This window comes from Phalangium opilio, unplaced genomic scaffold (genome assembly GCF_054372755.1).
Source record: "Phalangium opilio isolate 3A_F unplaced genomic scaffold, DU_Popi_V2 ptg000054l_1, whole genome shotgun sequence".
NCBI lineage: Eukaryota > Metazoa > Arthropoda > Arachnida > Opiliones > Phalangiidae > Phalangium > Phalangium opilio.
Window position 1 is genome coordinate 5,530,799 of NW_028324173.1, and position 15,753 is coordinate 5,546,551.

General features: G+C 35.5%; 1 long non-coding RNA gene and 13 pseudogenes across 2 annotated transcripts; 13 read left to right on the forward strand and 1 right to left on the reverse strand.

Annotated features, from left to right (window-relative positions):
- Positions 1-1,308: 1,308 nt before the first annotated feature.
- On the reverse strand, positions 1,309-4,886 carry LOC149670971 (uncharacterized). 2 transcript variants are annotated; one of them, XR_016367164.1, is made up of 2 exons: positions 4,337-4,886; positions 1,309-2,270 (listed from the first exon to the last, which is right to left on the reverse strand). It is a non-coding gene; the product is annotated as an uncharacterized LOC149670971 (long non-coding RNA). The 2 variants fall into 2 exon arrangements; XR_016367165.1 differs by lacking the exon at positions 4,337-4,886 and adding an exon at positions 3,932-4,213.
- A 5,272-nt stretch (positions 4,887-10,158) lies between these two features.
- On the forward strand, positions 10,159-10,276 carry LOC149670972 (5S ribosomal RNA; annotated as a pseudogene).
- A 136-nt stretch (positions 10,277-10,412) lies between these two features.
- Positions 10,413-10,515, forward strand: LOC149670973 (5S ribosomal RNA; annotated as a pseudogene).
- A 122-nt stretch (positions 10,516-10,637) lies between these two features.
- Positions 10,638-10,756, forward strand: LOC149670974 (5S ribosomal RNA; annotated as a pseudogene).
- An 839-nt stretch (positions 10,757-11,595) lies between these two features.
- Positions 11,596-11,713, forward strand: LOC149670975 (5S ribosomal RNA; annotated as a pseudogene).
- Positions 11,714-12,315: 602 nt separating this feature from the next.
- LOC149670976 (5S ribosomal RNA) lies at positions 12,316-12,433 on the forward strand (annotated as a pseudogene).
- A 136-nt stretch (positions 12,434-12,569) lies between these two features.
- Positions 12,570-12,672, forward strand: LOC149670977 (5S ribosomal RNA; annotated as a pseudogene).
- Positions 12,673-12,794: 122 nt separating this feature from the next.
- Positions 12,795-12,913, forward strand: LOC149670978 (5S ribosomal RNA; annotated as a pseudogene).
- Positions 12,914-13,036: 123 nt separating this feature from the next.
- On the forward strand, positions 13,037-13,154 carry LOC149670979 (5S ribosomal RNA; annotated as a pseudogene).
- A 598-nt stretch (positions 13,155-13,752) lies between these two features.
- On the forward strand, positions 13,753-13,871 carry LOC149670980 (5S ribosomal RNA; annotated as a pseudogene).
- Positions 13,872-13,994: 123 nt separating this feature from the next.
- LOC149670981 (5S ribosomal RNA) lies at positions 13,995-14,112 on the forward strand (annotated as a pseudogene).
- A 136-nt stretch (positions 14,113-14,248) lies between these two features.
- LOC149670982 (5S ribosomal RNA) lies at positions 14,249-14,351 on the forward strand (annotated as a pseudogene).
- A 122-nt stretch (positions 14,352-14,473) lies between these two features.
- LOC149670983 (5S ribosomal RNA) lies at positions 14,474-14,592 on the forward strand (annotated as a pseudogene).
- A 599-nt stretch (positions 14,593-15,191) lies between these two features.
- LOC149670984 (5S ribosomal RNA) lies at positions 15,192-15,310 on the forward strand (annotated as a pseudogene).
- The last annotated feature ends 443 nt before the right edge of the window (positions 15,311-15,753 follow it).

Sequence of the window (15,753 nt, forward strand, 5' to 3'; positions counted from 1 at the left end):
GAACAAAATAAATTTAAATTATCATATTTTTTTTAACATCAGTCTTCTTAGAAACTTACCGATTTAAAGGAATAGCGACGTAATTTAAAAATTATCTCAAATCTAAAGAAAACCTTACTTTTTTGAGAGTATAAACTCTTCTGATTCCAAAAATATGCTTCATTAATATTTAAATATGAAGGAAAACACAGAAAAAACACTTTGAAAACTTGAAATTTGGGGGGCAAAAGCAAATTTGCGGAGAAGATTTTTGGCGGGTTTTCTCCTTGCTACATCACTCACGGCATCTCGCGGAAAAGCCAAGCGCGCGCGCCCGAGGCTCCCGAGTATACCAATGCCGCGCGAATCTGAATAAAATAGGCTTAACGCGCCATTAGACACTTATAGGCGTCACGTGAGCGACATCAAGAGTGAAAGTTTCTCCTTACTACGTCATCAAGCGAAACAAAATTTTAACTAGGCCTTTTCCAAACACTAAACTTTGATTGCAATTTTACTAATTTCTACGAAACCAAATACAAAAGTAAACATATCATAATAAACTAGATTTTTCAAGGATTTTTTTAGCATTTTAAGTTTGTGGGTGACGAAAATTATGTCGCTAACACTTTAAGTTTTTTTTTTTATGCAAACTTGAAAATTTGTCAAGCCAGCAACAATTAAAACTATGTCCGTCAAGTGCTTACACGAAATCCCTTCAAAATAATTAATTTCATGATAAAATGTTTTCGGAAAATGTAATTGTTCTTGAAAAAGCGTAGATATGTAATTTTTTCAATTAATTTAGAGGGAATAGATCGATTAACAGTAAAATCAGTTGATTGAATTTAATATTGATTAAGTATTAAATGGATAAAAATAACTAAAAAAATTGCAATATCTGAAACTTCAGCCAATTGATAAACCTCACACATATCGTTTGTTTTTTCGGCCTTGGTCCAAACCAAGACGTTTTTTTATAATATCTGTTACTTCAGTCTTAATGTAATTAAATTTTGAATAATTATGTTTCCTTTACCGTCATACATTTGGGGTTGATCTATTTCTAATTGCTTAAAGAAGTACTTCAGTATCGTTAATTACATTTAACTTATATCCAATAACATTGATTTCGATAAGCATATAATGTTGCACTTTATTTATGAAAGAAGCTTAAAAACGACGGTATTTGAAATATGGAAGAAAAATATTTGTTTCGTACACTGTATACGTATACAGTGGTGTCGAGATCAGACCAACAGCTTCCTTTATGTACAACCCCCAATACTGCCAACGGGTGATGTCATACTAAATTATACAGGGTGTAAATAAATGTTTAGAATTCATGTTTTATTGTATGCAAGTGACAACGAGTGACAAGGTACAAAAAGAATACTGGAGAATGCAACAAAATATTTTAAAGCACTGTCCTACGATTAGTCTTAGAACGTGGGCCTCAAATTGCAACCTCTTAACTGTTTGGTAAACACCTCAACGTAAATATTCGACGTTTCAACCATTGTGGTTTAGGCACTCTTCCAGACGACTGTCGATGTCTTGCAATACATTTGCAAGCAGTAAACTCATGACGCATGGTAAGACTAATGGTATTGCCGTCTTGGGAAATCCTCGTCCGTTAAGGCTTGATGTAGGGGGTATGATAATGCCAGTAATGATGACCTTGTAAACTGTCACAAACAGTAGAATGGCTTAGTGCAACTTCTTGTTCCACCGCTCTACTATTAGCATGAATTGGCTTCAAAACGTGCTACGATGTCAAAATCTATATCCTCATTACAGACTATACAGTCTCTTCTACGTTCATGATCTTGCACTACCGAAATCACGAAGGTGCTCGCCAATGTCAGAAAAGGTGCTTCGCACCGGATGTTGTCGGTGTGGAAACCGTTCGGCATAAAGCACTGCCTTTAGTTGAACGTTACTGCGACCTTCACCCAAAAAAACATCCTGTCCAATTTGTCCTGGTTAGAACAGGTTGGCATTTTGCTAGGAAACGAGACTAACTACTGTAATTCTACTACTTAGCTCCTACACTGAAGACCCTGTATATCAAAAGGGACCGGAAGTACCTCAAAGTTGAGTTTTCAAAGATTGCCAGATTGAGCAGGTCATGGGATTTAAAGTGATGAAGGTCGCTTTAACGTTCAACAAGTGACACCGCGGCATGTTTTTGGTGCTCCAATGTCCTCACCCGATAGGTTCAAACAATTACCATCCTGGTTTTTCGGCTCAGCGTTGCGGTATTGCCGGTTCCATTAGAAATACAAGGTCTGTAGTGTTACAATTGTAACAATACTCCTGTTAAAAAGGCAAACAAACTGTACCCCCGCCCCCTCCCCCCAAAAAAACATTTAAATTTCGCGCCTTTTCAATAGCTCTCTTTTCAATATGGGAAAAATGATTTTAAATGACAATTTTTTAAGTGTAAGAATTAAACAGGAAAATGGAGGCTGAGTGAAAGATAAGTGTAGTTTTAATTATAATTTGTTAGTTTAATTATAAGGTATCCATGAATTTACCAAAAACATTCGTGTTTTGGGTTAATTTCACATTAATTATACTTGATTAAGTTTAATTTAACGGTTTATCTAGTGTGGATTTAGTTTATAATACAAGTTTCAATGAAATATTAACTTTAATTGCAATTACTCTAAAATATGTATGCGCTTTTGATGTATTTTAATGATGAATTAAATTAATTCGAAAGTGAAATAGGAAACATCTGTGGCTGTGCGAAAAACTTGCGTTGTTTTAATCTTAATTTGAGCGCAGTTCGGGAGAGTCGATTAAGCTTAAAAGTATAATTTATTGGAATTTTTTTCCCTAATTGGAACGTTTTGTGCAGTTTAACATTTTTGCCACAGTCATTATTTTACCCTAAACTTTTGAATTTCGCGCCAATTAATGTACTTTAAACATAGTTGAAATTAACTGAAGTGTGAAATAGAAAACATTGGGATTTACCAACGGCTTGGGTAGTTTTAATCTTAATTAAACAGTTTATTTAAAAGTTATTTGAGCTTTTAATCCAAAAAATGAATATTTTTGGTTTAATTTCACGTTAAATATATTTAATTGATTTAAAATTAACGTAGGATTGTGTTTCGGCAGTGTACATTTAGATTATAAATGACTTTCAATATATACTTAACCTTAATTGCAATTTTCAGTGGGTTTTGACTCTTATTTTGCCTTAAACTTTCGAATTTCGCGCCTATTAATGTACTTTAAAGATAATTTAAATTAACTAAGTATTAGATAGAAAACATAGGGCTATACTAACAGCTAGTGCAGTTTTAATCTTAATTAAGTATTTTATTTCAAAGTTACTCAAGTTCTCATCCAAATATGTATATTTCATGTTTAAATTCACGTTAATTATACATAATTAAGTTGAAATTAATGAAGGATTGAGGTTTGGCAGTGTTGATTTAGCTTATAAAATGAGTTTCAAATCACCTTAATTGTAAAGTTTAGAAGAGGTTTTCATTCTTGCCAACACAATGTGTTAAATTTTTATCATACCACGTGCTAAATTTGCGGTAACATAAAGATCATCTATAACATATGTTAATGAATGATGGGATTCTATAGTTTAGCAACTTTGGCTTCAATAACAGTAATTAAATTAAATACCTAAACAATTCATAGCAATTTAGACAAATAAATGTGAACTGTGGAGATAGCCAACAACGTAACCCTCCGTTGCTGACGTGGTTACGTTGGAAAAATCTGCGCTGATGTAAACATGGAAATTATTTGACTAATTAAATTACATAACGACACTGTCCTCCTGGATTAATCAGCACCACTGTTACTTATATTTATGAATTAACAAAATACACTGTTGGTAACAAATAGTTAAGCTGCGCTAACGTAAACATCACGACTCTGCAGTAGGGAAAACATATTAAACTTTTTGTCATCTTACCAGAAGTATTTTGAAGTTTTCGATCTTTTCACAGCGTGAAAAGCATTATCTTTATTTCAACACGTTAATAATTTGAATAGGTATGCCATTTATTGGAAGCGCACACGGTAAATACAGCATAAAAAGCCTAGTGTTAACCCAGTTAGGCTATGTTTCTAGCATAAAATTGAGCAGACTATACACAGGATTCCAAAACAAATGAGAGCTGGAAATCAGCCTTTTTAATAATCTTTAAAGAGTAACTAAAATAGGGTAATGGCAGCCCTCTGCCTTCGTCTGTATTAAGCTCTATGGGGAAATAACATGGGGTGCTATTAGTCTATACAACTTAAGCCTTGGCCGTAAAGAACGTTCAAAAACTTACTTTAAATGATATAAAAACCTCTGTTAACTGTAATTATTTACCTGAATTACTTTTCTAGACGAAAATTCGACCTGATAACGACGTATTTCTTATTAAGGGTGCTACAGTTAATTAGAAAATACATATAAAGGTGCTCAAGCTCGGTTGAAATACCAAAGTAATTTGTTAGCGTCCACTGCTAAGAAATTAGGAAAATCAGCAAGAAAGCCAACATTTGAAATATGTCAACGTAACTTGTTAGCACCCACAAACCTAGGCCCTTCTAGTTGTCAACGAGAACGAAATGTAGAATTAGGTTTAAGCGTGCTATAAGGTTAGGCTGACTTCTGGCCCAAAAGTAATTTTTTGACGTACTATCTTAATTAGTTAAATTACAAAAATTAGAATTCATTAATTAAAAATCGAAACACGTAAGTTTCCCATTTAATAAATGCTTGTTAATTTAGAAGTATTCCGAAAACTAACTTCGCTATACTTTTTCCGTATGGCCTATGACCATTTCGTTAAAAAAACGAAATTTTTTTAATGCTTTTTCTATGGGACGCTAACCCTAAAAACTGTGAATTTTCCTTTAACATTACGGAAGGGTGTCATGTCATATCTACAAGGGCCTACCGGCCCTGTAGAATTGGGTGTAAAATGCAATCTGCTTTATTGGATATTCGCTACGCTTAGAATACTGCTTTAATAATTCGTGAATTTTTACTTCAAAAAAAAAAAAACGAGAAATAATTCTATATCTAGGTTATTAAGCTTGTAGTAGTAGCCCATCTCTTGACTCGGAGAGGAAATTTTGGTTTTTCCAACTAGTTAAACTCTTCTGTTGAAAAGCAAATTAATATGAATTCAAATGTTCAAAATAGCCTTCACCATGCTAGTACATTTTTAATGCATCCCTAGTACAGCACTGAGTTTCCACCGATTTCAAGGTTTTTAGCGGAGAAAGTTGGATCGATTTATTACTAAATATAGGTTTTGTGCGTCTACATAGAAATTTGTTTTGCTTTTTAAGTCTGACAAATTCTACAGGGCCGGTAGGCCCTTGTAGATATGACTTGATACTCTTTTGTAACGTTAAAGCAAAATTCACATGCTTTTATCAATTTTCCTATGGAGATTAACATGGGGTTTTTCGTGATATTTTACCACCTTTAACTGAAAAACTAGAGCGAAGTTACTTTTCGGAATACTCTTAATTTAACAATTAAGTATTCAGGGTGTGCTATCGGCTAGTTTCAGAAAAAATTAAGTCTAATTATGTTAATTTCAGTTAATTATGGAAGTACGGCTCTTGAGCTAAACGTCAAGTTAACCAGTTAGCGTGCTGATACCCATTTTTCAATTTTCAACCACATTGAGAACAAGGGAGGGCCTAGCTTTGTGCCTTATAACAAGTTAAGTTGACATTTTCAGTTTGCTTCATTCAGTGGAAGTTGAACCTATAGCGCGAGCAGCCTGCGTCCGCGAGTCGCGTGATCCAGGAGGCTATGATCTTAAGAAGATAAAGGCTCCATGGTTGAACTTGTTTTTGAGCAGTCGACGCTTGTTTAATATTTTGCCGAGCTTAAACAACTTTATTTGGATTTTCTAACTAACTATAACACCCTTAGAAACAAATACTTTGTTATCAGGTCGAATTTTCGTCTAAAAAAGAAATTCAGGTAAATAATTACAGTTAATAGAGGTTTTTATATCGTTTGAAATAAGTTTTTCGACGTTCTTTACGGCCAAGGCTTAGTAAGTCTCTGTAAAGACTGTAATATAGTCTTTATACGTCTTTCCTCTTTAAAGATTATTAATAAAGCTAATTTCCAGCTCCTTTTTGGAATTCTGGTGTCTGTAGTCTGTAGTCTGCTTCGTTTCCTGCTAGAAACATATCCTAGATTTTACCGGATTTACACTGTATTTATCGTTGGCGCTTCCATTTTGAAGTAAAAATGGCATATTTATTCAATTTCTTAACGTGTTGATACTTGAAATAGAGTGTTTTCACCTTGTGAAAAGTTAAAAAATTTCAAAATACTACTGGGATGATGACAACAAGTTTAATGTGTTTTCGCTAGGGCAGTTAAACGAGTGGTGTTTACGTTAGCTCAGTTAATTCAACATTCCCAAGCTTAATTAATTCAACATTCCCATATGAGGTATACAGGGTTTCATTATTTGTTAATCTCACTAAAATTCTACTAATTTGAAGGTGTGTGATATAATTCCTGAAACTCAACCAACGCATCATCAGAAACAATTTTTAATCCTAATAATGTTACGTAATCATTTTTGTTTAATCCATAAATAAAAGTAGCAGTAGTGCTGGTTAATCCAGGAGGACAGTGTCGTTATGTAATTTTATTAGTCAAATAATTTTCATGTTTACATCAGCGGTATTTTTCCAACGTAAAGGGTTACGCTGTTGGGCAATCGGTTACACACTATTTCCACAGTCCACATTGCCGTTTGTTTATTTGTCTAAATTGCTATGAATTATTTACGCATTAGATGTAATTACTGACAAAAAAGCCAAACTATAGAATAGCATCCTTCATTAACTTATTTCATAGATGTTCTTTCAGTTACCGCAAATTTAGCAAGGATATGATAAAAATTGAATGCAATGTGTTGGAAAAATCAAAAACTCCTCTAAACATTACAATTAAGGTCAATTATTTATTCAAACTCTTTTTATAACCTAAATGAACACTGCCGAAACACAATCCAGGTTTATTTTAAACTTAAGTAAAATTAAGGTGAAATTAAACCAAAAATATACATTTATTTTGGATAAAAACTGAAATACCTTTTAAATAAACTATTTAAATAAAATTAAAACTACCCAAGCCGTTGGTAAAGCCTAATGTTTTCTATTTCACGCTTAAATTAATTTAAATTTTAATAAAGTACTTAAATAGGCGTGAAATCCAAAAGTTTAGGGTAAAATAGATAAAGTTCGGCAAGAATCAAAAACGACACCAAACATTTCAGCCTGTTAAGAGTTAACTACCGCCTTAAGACTGAAGTGACAGATATTATACAAAAAGGTCTTTGTTTGAACCAAAGCCGAAAAACAAACGATATGAGTTAGGTTTATCAATTGGCTGAAGTTCAGATATTGCAATTTTTCTTTAATTATTATTATTATTAATTTAATCCTTAATCACAATTTATTTCTATCAACTGATTTTACTGTTAATCGATTTGTTCCCTCTAAATTTATTCAAAAAATTGCATATCTACGCTTTTTCAAGAACAATTCCATTTTCCGAAAACATTTTACCGTGAAATTATTTTGAAGGGATTTCGAATCGGTGTTCACTTTGACGGACATAGTTTTAAATGTTAGTGGCTTGACAATTAATCTTCAAGTTTGCACCACTAGTAGTTTTTCAACGGTTACAATTTGCTGAGAAGACGGATATTCGATAAAATATGATAAAGAGAATTTATTTTTCACGGACTAATTAATAAAATAACAACGTTTGTCCCATGTGGTTTTTTTTAGTAGGTGGCGCTTCTTTCATGGACTGGAATAATATTTTTTTTTGTCTATGAAGGGATATCCACACTAAGCCTGTGGCTTGTTTATATAGGCATAACCAAGGTTAGGGTAAAGCTTCTATAAAAAGGAAAATGTCTCAGTACCAATGATATTTATATTCTTTTCCTTCGGAATTAATACATAAACACTCCATTCTAAACGAGTTATGCGAAGGAGGGCACACTAAAGCTCGCCCCTTCCAAAATTGTCTTAGTATATAAAATTTTGCAATTATCAGTGCTTGCAGTGTATGGATCATCAGAGCCGTCTCAAAACACGCCGTCAGATCCTAATCTTTCCACATTGTAAACGGTACGTGACTCTGGACTAGCCTGCCAACCTTAATAATCTATGACTACAAATTGTTTGCTCTTTTTAGTGAGTCAGCAGAATATTTCAAATATTCATTATTGATCTCTCAATACGTATTAATTACTTTCATGATAAAATGTTTTCGAAAAAAGGAACTGTTCTTTAAAAAGCGTAGATATGCAATTTTTTGAATATATTTAGAGGGAATAAATCGATTAACAGTAAAATCAGTTGATAGAAATAAATTGTGATTAAGGATTAAATTAATAATAATAATAATTAAAGAAAAATTGCAATATCTGAAACTTCAGTCAATTGATAAACCTCACTTATATCGTTTGTTTTTCGGCCTTGGTTCAAACCAAGACATTTTTGTATAATTTTTTCAATGCATTGACGTTTTCAGTTTGAGAAATATGCTGGTCACAATTTTTTTCAGTTTTGCAAAACGTTTTAGTCGCTCACGATGAAATGCTTTTAATATGACGTAGATCGTTTTCAGATAATAATAATAATGAATGAATGAATAGCTTGTTTATTGTGCATAAAAAGAACCGTAGTGGTTCACGAGAAAATAAGCTTTACCTATGAAGGGATTTCCACACTAAGCCTTTGGTTTGTTTACAGGTGGGTCCCTTTACAATGCATAGAGGGGTGGTGGCTAGCCCTATGCCACAGCTAACCGACAGCGCCCTATACTAACTATTACCGTTAACGTCTGCAAGTTTTGATGGAAAGGAGAAACCGGGTTAGACCGCGGAGAAGAACTCCTTATAACAAGCGGGGAGAGAACTTGCAAACTCTACGCAGAAGGATTTGTTCCCAGATTTTCACCCGGTGCCACAGTCCGGGATCGAACCCGGGATCCTCTTGCTGCGAGGCGAAATCGCTAACCGCTACGCCACCCCACTAGATGTGTCTTTCATTTAGGCATGCGACGATTGTAATTAGTGACATTGATCCTAGGTGTTTTTCCAAATTAGCAAAGAAACATAAGTCATTCTAAATCAAAGTTTTAACGCGATAACAAGCTTCTTACTAATCATGACACTAACGGCGGTCTGACAGCCATTACCATCAACCGGAACTTCCGTAGGTTAACGTAACTCCAGATCCGGGTTAATGGGCAAACTATACTTATAAAACTGAGCTAGAGATGGCGGGCTTGGATGTCTTGGAAGAAAACGCTGTTTACAAAAGCATTACCAACGTCCAGTACTTATAGGGAGCTGTAATATGATCCACTAAACATTCTACTAACACCATTTTTTGCGTATATGTAGGCAACGCAAGACCCAATTGTTAAAGGATGGCTAGACAAACTCGACAAGGACAATATTTTCACCAACCCTGTGGAATATCTAACTCTTGATGGATATGTTCCTCTCTGGAGAAAAGGCTTTGATCTTGAGAGACACTTTTCTGATTTGGTTCTTGGGACAATTCCTGCTATCTGATTATGAGAATAAAGAATTCTTTCTGAGCAATGGAGGACTTTATTTTTCGCAACAGGAACTTGCCTTCGACTACTTACATGTCATGTACAACACCTCTTGGATGAAAAGCAGCCCCATAGTTCATGAGATCGCTCAACTGATGTAGGTATGAATTTTATCGTAAAATTATTAATGAACTTGAGGAATGTTCTATTACAGCATGGAATCGTTAATCAGAGACTCAAGCGTTTGACTATCTGGATGTCGAGGTGCATCGCTTATTTGAACAGGTCACTTGGAAGAGACCCATGAAAAGCACGACTGATTTGGACCTGAGTAGCATCAGCGCTCCTTTCCACTTAATTGTCACGCTGTTGTATTTGGCATAGGCAGAACTGTTGCCCCTGCGCGGGGGGTGAGGAAGGAGGGCGACCACTTAGGAACACTGCGTGCCGCTAGCTTTTTCACTTTTTTTTCCTCTTTTAAATTCCAATAGATATGAAAAAAGCAAACTTATTTTCTTTTTGTTATTGTTTTATAAAGATGAAAGTTAATTAAATTAAAATTATTAACTAGCACTCTCGGCAACGGCCATATCACGCTGAATACACCGGTTTCGTCCGATAACCGAAGTTAAGCAGCGTCGATCGCAGTCACTACTTGGGAGGGAGACCACTTAGGAACACTGCGTGCCGTTGGATTTTTCACTTTTTTTCCTCTTTTAAATTTTAATAGATATGAAAAAAGCAAACACGTTTTCTTTTTGTAATTGTTTTAAAATGATGAAGGTTAATTTGTCTCACTTAATTTAAATTCGAATTATTAACTAGCACTCTCTGCAACGGCCATATCACGCTGAAAACACCGGTTCTCGTCCGATCACCGAAGTTAAGCAGCGTCGAGCGCATACAGTACTTGGGAATACTGCGTGCCGTTGGCTTTTTCACTTTTGTTTCCTCTTTCAAATTCCACCAAATATGAAAAAAGCAAACATATCTTCTTTTTCTTATTATTTTATAAAGATGAAAGTTAATATAATTCAAATTATCAACTAGAACTCTCGGCAACGGCCATAACACGCTGAATACACCGGTTCTCGTCCGATCACCGAAGTTAAGCAGCGTCGAGCGCAGTCAGTACTTGGGAGGGAGACCACTTAGGAACACTGCGTGCCGTTGAGTTTTTCACTTTTTTTTCCTCTTTTAAATTTTAATAGATATGAAAAAAGCAAACATGTTTGTTTTGTTATTGTTTTAAAATTATGAAGGTTAATTTGTCTCACTTAATTTAAATTCGAATTATTAACTAGCACTCTCGGCAACGGCCATATCACGCTGAGAACACCGGTTCTCGTCCGACCGCCGACGTTAGCAGCGTCGAGCGCAGTCAGTACTTGGGATTACTGCGTGCCGTTGGCTTTTTCACTTTTGTTTCCTCTTTTAAATTCCACCCGACATGAAAAAAGCAAACATATCTTCTTTTTGTTATTGTTTTATAAAGATGAAGGTTAATTTGTCTCACTTAATTTAAATTCTAATTATTAACTAGCACTCTCGGCAACGGTCATATCACGCTGAAAACACTGGTTCTCGTCCGATCACCGAAGTTAAGCAGCGTCGAGCGCATACAGTACTTGGGAATACTGCGTGCCGTTCGTTTTTCCCTTTTGTTTCCTCTTTTAAATTCCATTCGATATGAAAAAAGCAAACATATCTTCTTTTTGTTATTGTTTTATAATGATGAAAGTTAATTAAATTCAAATTATTAACTAGTACTCTCGGCAACGGCCATATCACGCTGAATAAACCGGTTCTCGTACGATAACCGAAGTTAAGCAGCGTCGAGCTTAGTCAGTACTTGGGAGGGCGAGCACTTAGGAACACTGCGTGCCGCTAGCTTTTTCACTTTTTTTTCCTCTTTTAAATTCCAATAGATATGAAAAAAGCAAACTTATTTTCTTTTTGTTATTGTTTTATAAAGATGAAAGTTAATTAAATTAAAATTGTTAACTAGCACTCTCGGCAACGGCCATATCACGCTGAATACACCGGTTTCGTCCGATAACCGAAGTTAAGCAGCGTCGATCGCAGTCACTACTTGGGAGGGAGACCACTTAGGAACACTGCGTGCCGTTGGATTTTTCACTTTTTTTCCTCTTTTAAATTTTAATAGATATGAAAAAAGCAAACACGTTTTCTTTTTGTAATTGTTTTAAAATGATGAAGGTTAATTTGTCTCACTTAATTTAAATTCGAATTATTAACTAGCACTCTCGGCAACGGTCATATCACGCTGAAAACACTGGTTCTCGTCCGATCACCGAAGTTAAGCAGCGTCGAGCGCATACAGTACTTGGGAATACTGCGTGCCGTTCGTTTTTCCCTTTTGTTTCCTCTTTTAAATTCCATTCGATATGAAAAAAGCAAACATATCTTCTTTTTGTTATTGTTTTATAATGATGAAAGTTAATTAAATTCAAATTATTAACTAGCACTCTCGGCAACGGCCATATCACGCTGAATAAACCGGTTCTCGTACGATAACCGAAGTTAAGCAGCGTCGAGGTTAGTCAGTACTTGGGAGGGCGACCACTTAGGAACACTGCGTGCCGCTAGCTTTTTCACTTTTTTTTTCCTCTTTTATATTCCAATAGATATGAAAAAAACAAACTTATTTTCTTTTTGTTATTGTTTTATAAAGATGAAAGTTAATTAAATTAAAATTATTAACTAGCACTCTCGGCAACGGCCATATCACGCTGAATACACCGGTTTCGTCCGATAACCGAAGTTAAGCAGCGTCGATCGCAGTCACTACTTGGGAGGGAGACCACTTAGGAACACTGCGTGCCGTTGGATTTTTCACTTTTTTTCCTCTTTTAAATTTTAATAGATATGAAAAAAGCAAACACGTTTTCTTTTTGTAATTGTTTTAAAATGATGAAGGTTAATTTGTCTCACTTAATTTAAATTCGAATTATTAACTAGCACTCTCTGCAACGGCCATATCACGCTGAAAACACCGGTTCTCGTCCGATCACCGAAGTTAAGCAGCGTCGAGCGCATACAGTACTTGGGAATACTGCGTGCCGTTGGCTTTTTCACTTTTGTTTCCTCTTTCAAATTCCACCAAATATGAAAAAAGCAAACATATCTTCTTTTTCTTATTATTTTATAAAGATGAAAGTTAATTTAATTCAAATTATTAACTAGCACTCTCGGCAACGGCCATATCACGCTGAATAAACCGGTTCTCGTACGATAACCGAAGTTAAGCAGCGTCGAGCTTAGTCAGTACTTGGGAGGGCGACCACTTAGGAACACTGCGTGCCGCTAGCTTTTTCACTTTTTTTTTCCTCTTTTAAATTCCAATAGATATGAAAAAAGCAAACTTATTTTCTTTTTGTTATTGTTTTATAAAGATGAAAGTTAATTAAATTAAAATTATTAACTAGCACTCTCGGCAACGGCCATATCACGCTGAATACACCGGTTTCGTCCGATAACCGAAGTTAAGCAGCGTCGATCGCAGTCACTACTTGGGAGGGAGACCACTTAGGAACACTGCGTGCCGTTGGGTTTTTCACTTTTTTTTCCTCTTTTAAATTTTAATAGATATGAAAAAAGCAAACATGTTTGTTTTGTTATTGTTTTAAAATTATGAAGGTTAATTTGTCTCACTTAATTTAAATTCGAATTATTAACTAGCACTCTCGGCAACGGCCATATCACGCTGAGAACACCGGTTCTCGTCCGACCGCCGACGTTAGCAGCGTCGAGCGCAGTCAGTACTTGGGATTACTGCGTGCCGTTGGCTTTTTCACTTTTGTTTCCTCTTTTAAATTCCACCCGATATGAAAAAAGCAAACATATCTTCTTTTTGTTATTGTTTTATAAAGATGAAGGTTAATTTGTCTCACTTAATTTAAATTCGAATTATTAACTAGCACTCTCGGCAACGGTCATATCACGCTGAAAACACTGCTTCTCGTCCGATCACCGAAGTTAAGCAGCGTCGAGCGCATACAGTACTTGGGAATACTGCGTGCCGTTCGTTTTTCCCTTTTGTTTCCTCTTTTAAATTCCATTCGATATGAAAAAAGCAAACATATCTTCTTTATGTTATTGTTTTATAATGATGAAAGTTAATTAAATTCAAATTATTAACTAGCACTCTCGGCAACGGCCATATCACGCTGAATAAACCGGTTCTCGTACGATAACCGAAGTTAAGCAGCGTCGAGCTTAGTCAGTACTTGGGAGGGCGACCACTTAGGAACACTGCGTGCCGCTAGCTTTTTCACTTTTTTTTTCCTCTTTTAAATTCCAATAGATATGAAAAAAGCAAACTTATTTTCTTTTTGTTATTGTTTTATAAAGATGAAAGTTAATTAAATTAAAATTATTAACTAGCACTCTCGGCAACGGCCATATCACGCTGAATACACCGGTTTCGTCCGATAACCGAAGTTAAGCAGCGTCGATCGCAGTCACTACTTGAGAGGGAGACCACTTAGGAACACTGCGTGCCGTTGGATTTTTCACTTTTTTTCCTCTTTTAAATTTTAATAGATATGAAAAAAGCAAACACGTTTTCTTTTTGTAATTGTTTTAAAATGATGATGGTTAAATTGTCTCACTTAATTTAAATTCGAATTATTAACTAGCACTCTCTGCAACGGCCATATCACGCTGAAAACACCGGTTCTCGTCCGATCACCGAAGTTAAGCAGCGTCGAGCGCATACAGTACTTGGGAATACTGCGTGCCGTTGGCTTTTTCACTTTTGTTTCCCATTTCAAATTCCACCAGATATGAAAAAAGCAAACATATCTTCTTTTTCTTATTGTTTTATAAAGATGAAAGTTAATTAAATTCAAATTATTAACTAGCACTCTCGGCAACGGCCATATCACGCTGAATACACCGGTTCTCGTCCGATAACCGAAGTTAAGCAGCGTCGAGCGCAGTCACTACTTGGGAGGGAGACCACTTTGGTACAGTGCGTGCCGTTGGCTTTTTCACTTTTTTTTCCTCTTTTAAATTCCAATAGATTTGAAAAAGCAAACTTATTTTCTTTTTGTTATTGTTTTAAAAAGATGATGGTTAATTTGTCTCACTTAATTTAAATTCGAATTATTAACTAGCACTCTCGGCAACGGCCATATCACGCTGAGAACACCGGTTCTCGTCCGACCGCCGACGTAAGCAGCGTCGAGCGCAGTCAGTACTTGGGAATACTGCGTGCCGTTGGCTTTTTCACTTTTGTTTCCTCTTTTAAATTCCACCCGATATGAAAAAAGCAAACATATCTTCTTTTTGTTATTGTTTTATAAAGATGAAGGTTAATTTGTCTCACTTAATTTAAATTCGAATTATTAACTAGCACTCTCGGCAACGGTCATATCACGCTGAAAACACTGGTTCTCGTCCGATCACCGAAGTTAAGCAGCGTCGAGCGCATACAGTACTTGGGAATACTGCGTGCCGTTCGTTTTTCCCTTTTGTTTCCACTTTTAAATTCCATTCGATATGAAAAAAGCAAACATATCTTCTTTTTGTTATTGTTTTATAATGATGAAAGTTAATTAAATTCAAATTATTAACTAGCACTCTCGGCAACGGCCATATCACGCTGAATAAACCGGTTCTCGTACGATAACCGAAGTTAAGCAGCGTCGAGCTTAGTCAGTACTTGGGAGGGCGACCACTTAGGAACACTGCGTGCCGCTAGCTTTTTCACTTTTTTTTCCTCTTTTAAATTCCAATAGATATGAAAAAAGCAAACTTATTTTCTTTTTGTTATTGTTTTATAAAGATGAAAGTTAATTAAATTAAAATTATTAACTAGCACTCTCGGCAACGGCCATATCACGCTGAATACACCGGTTTCGTCCGATAATCGAAGTTAAGCAGCGTCGATCGCAGTCACTACTTGGGAGGGAGACCACTTAGGAACACTGCGTGCCGTTGGGTTTTTCACTTTTTTTTCCTCTTTTAAATTTTAATAGATATGAAAAAAGCAAACATGTTTGTTTTGTTATTGTTTTAAAATTATGAAGGTTAATTTGTCTCACTTAATTTAAATTCGAATTATTAACTAGCACTCTCGGCAACGGCCATATCACGCTGAGAACACCGGTTCTCGTCCGACCGCCGACGTTAGCAGCGTCGAGCGC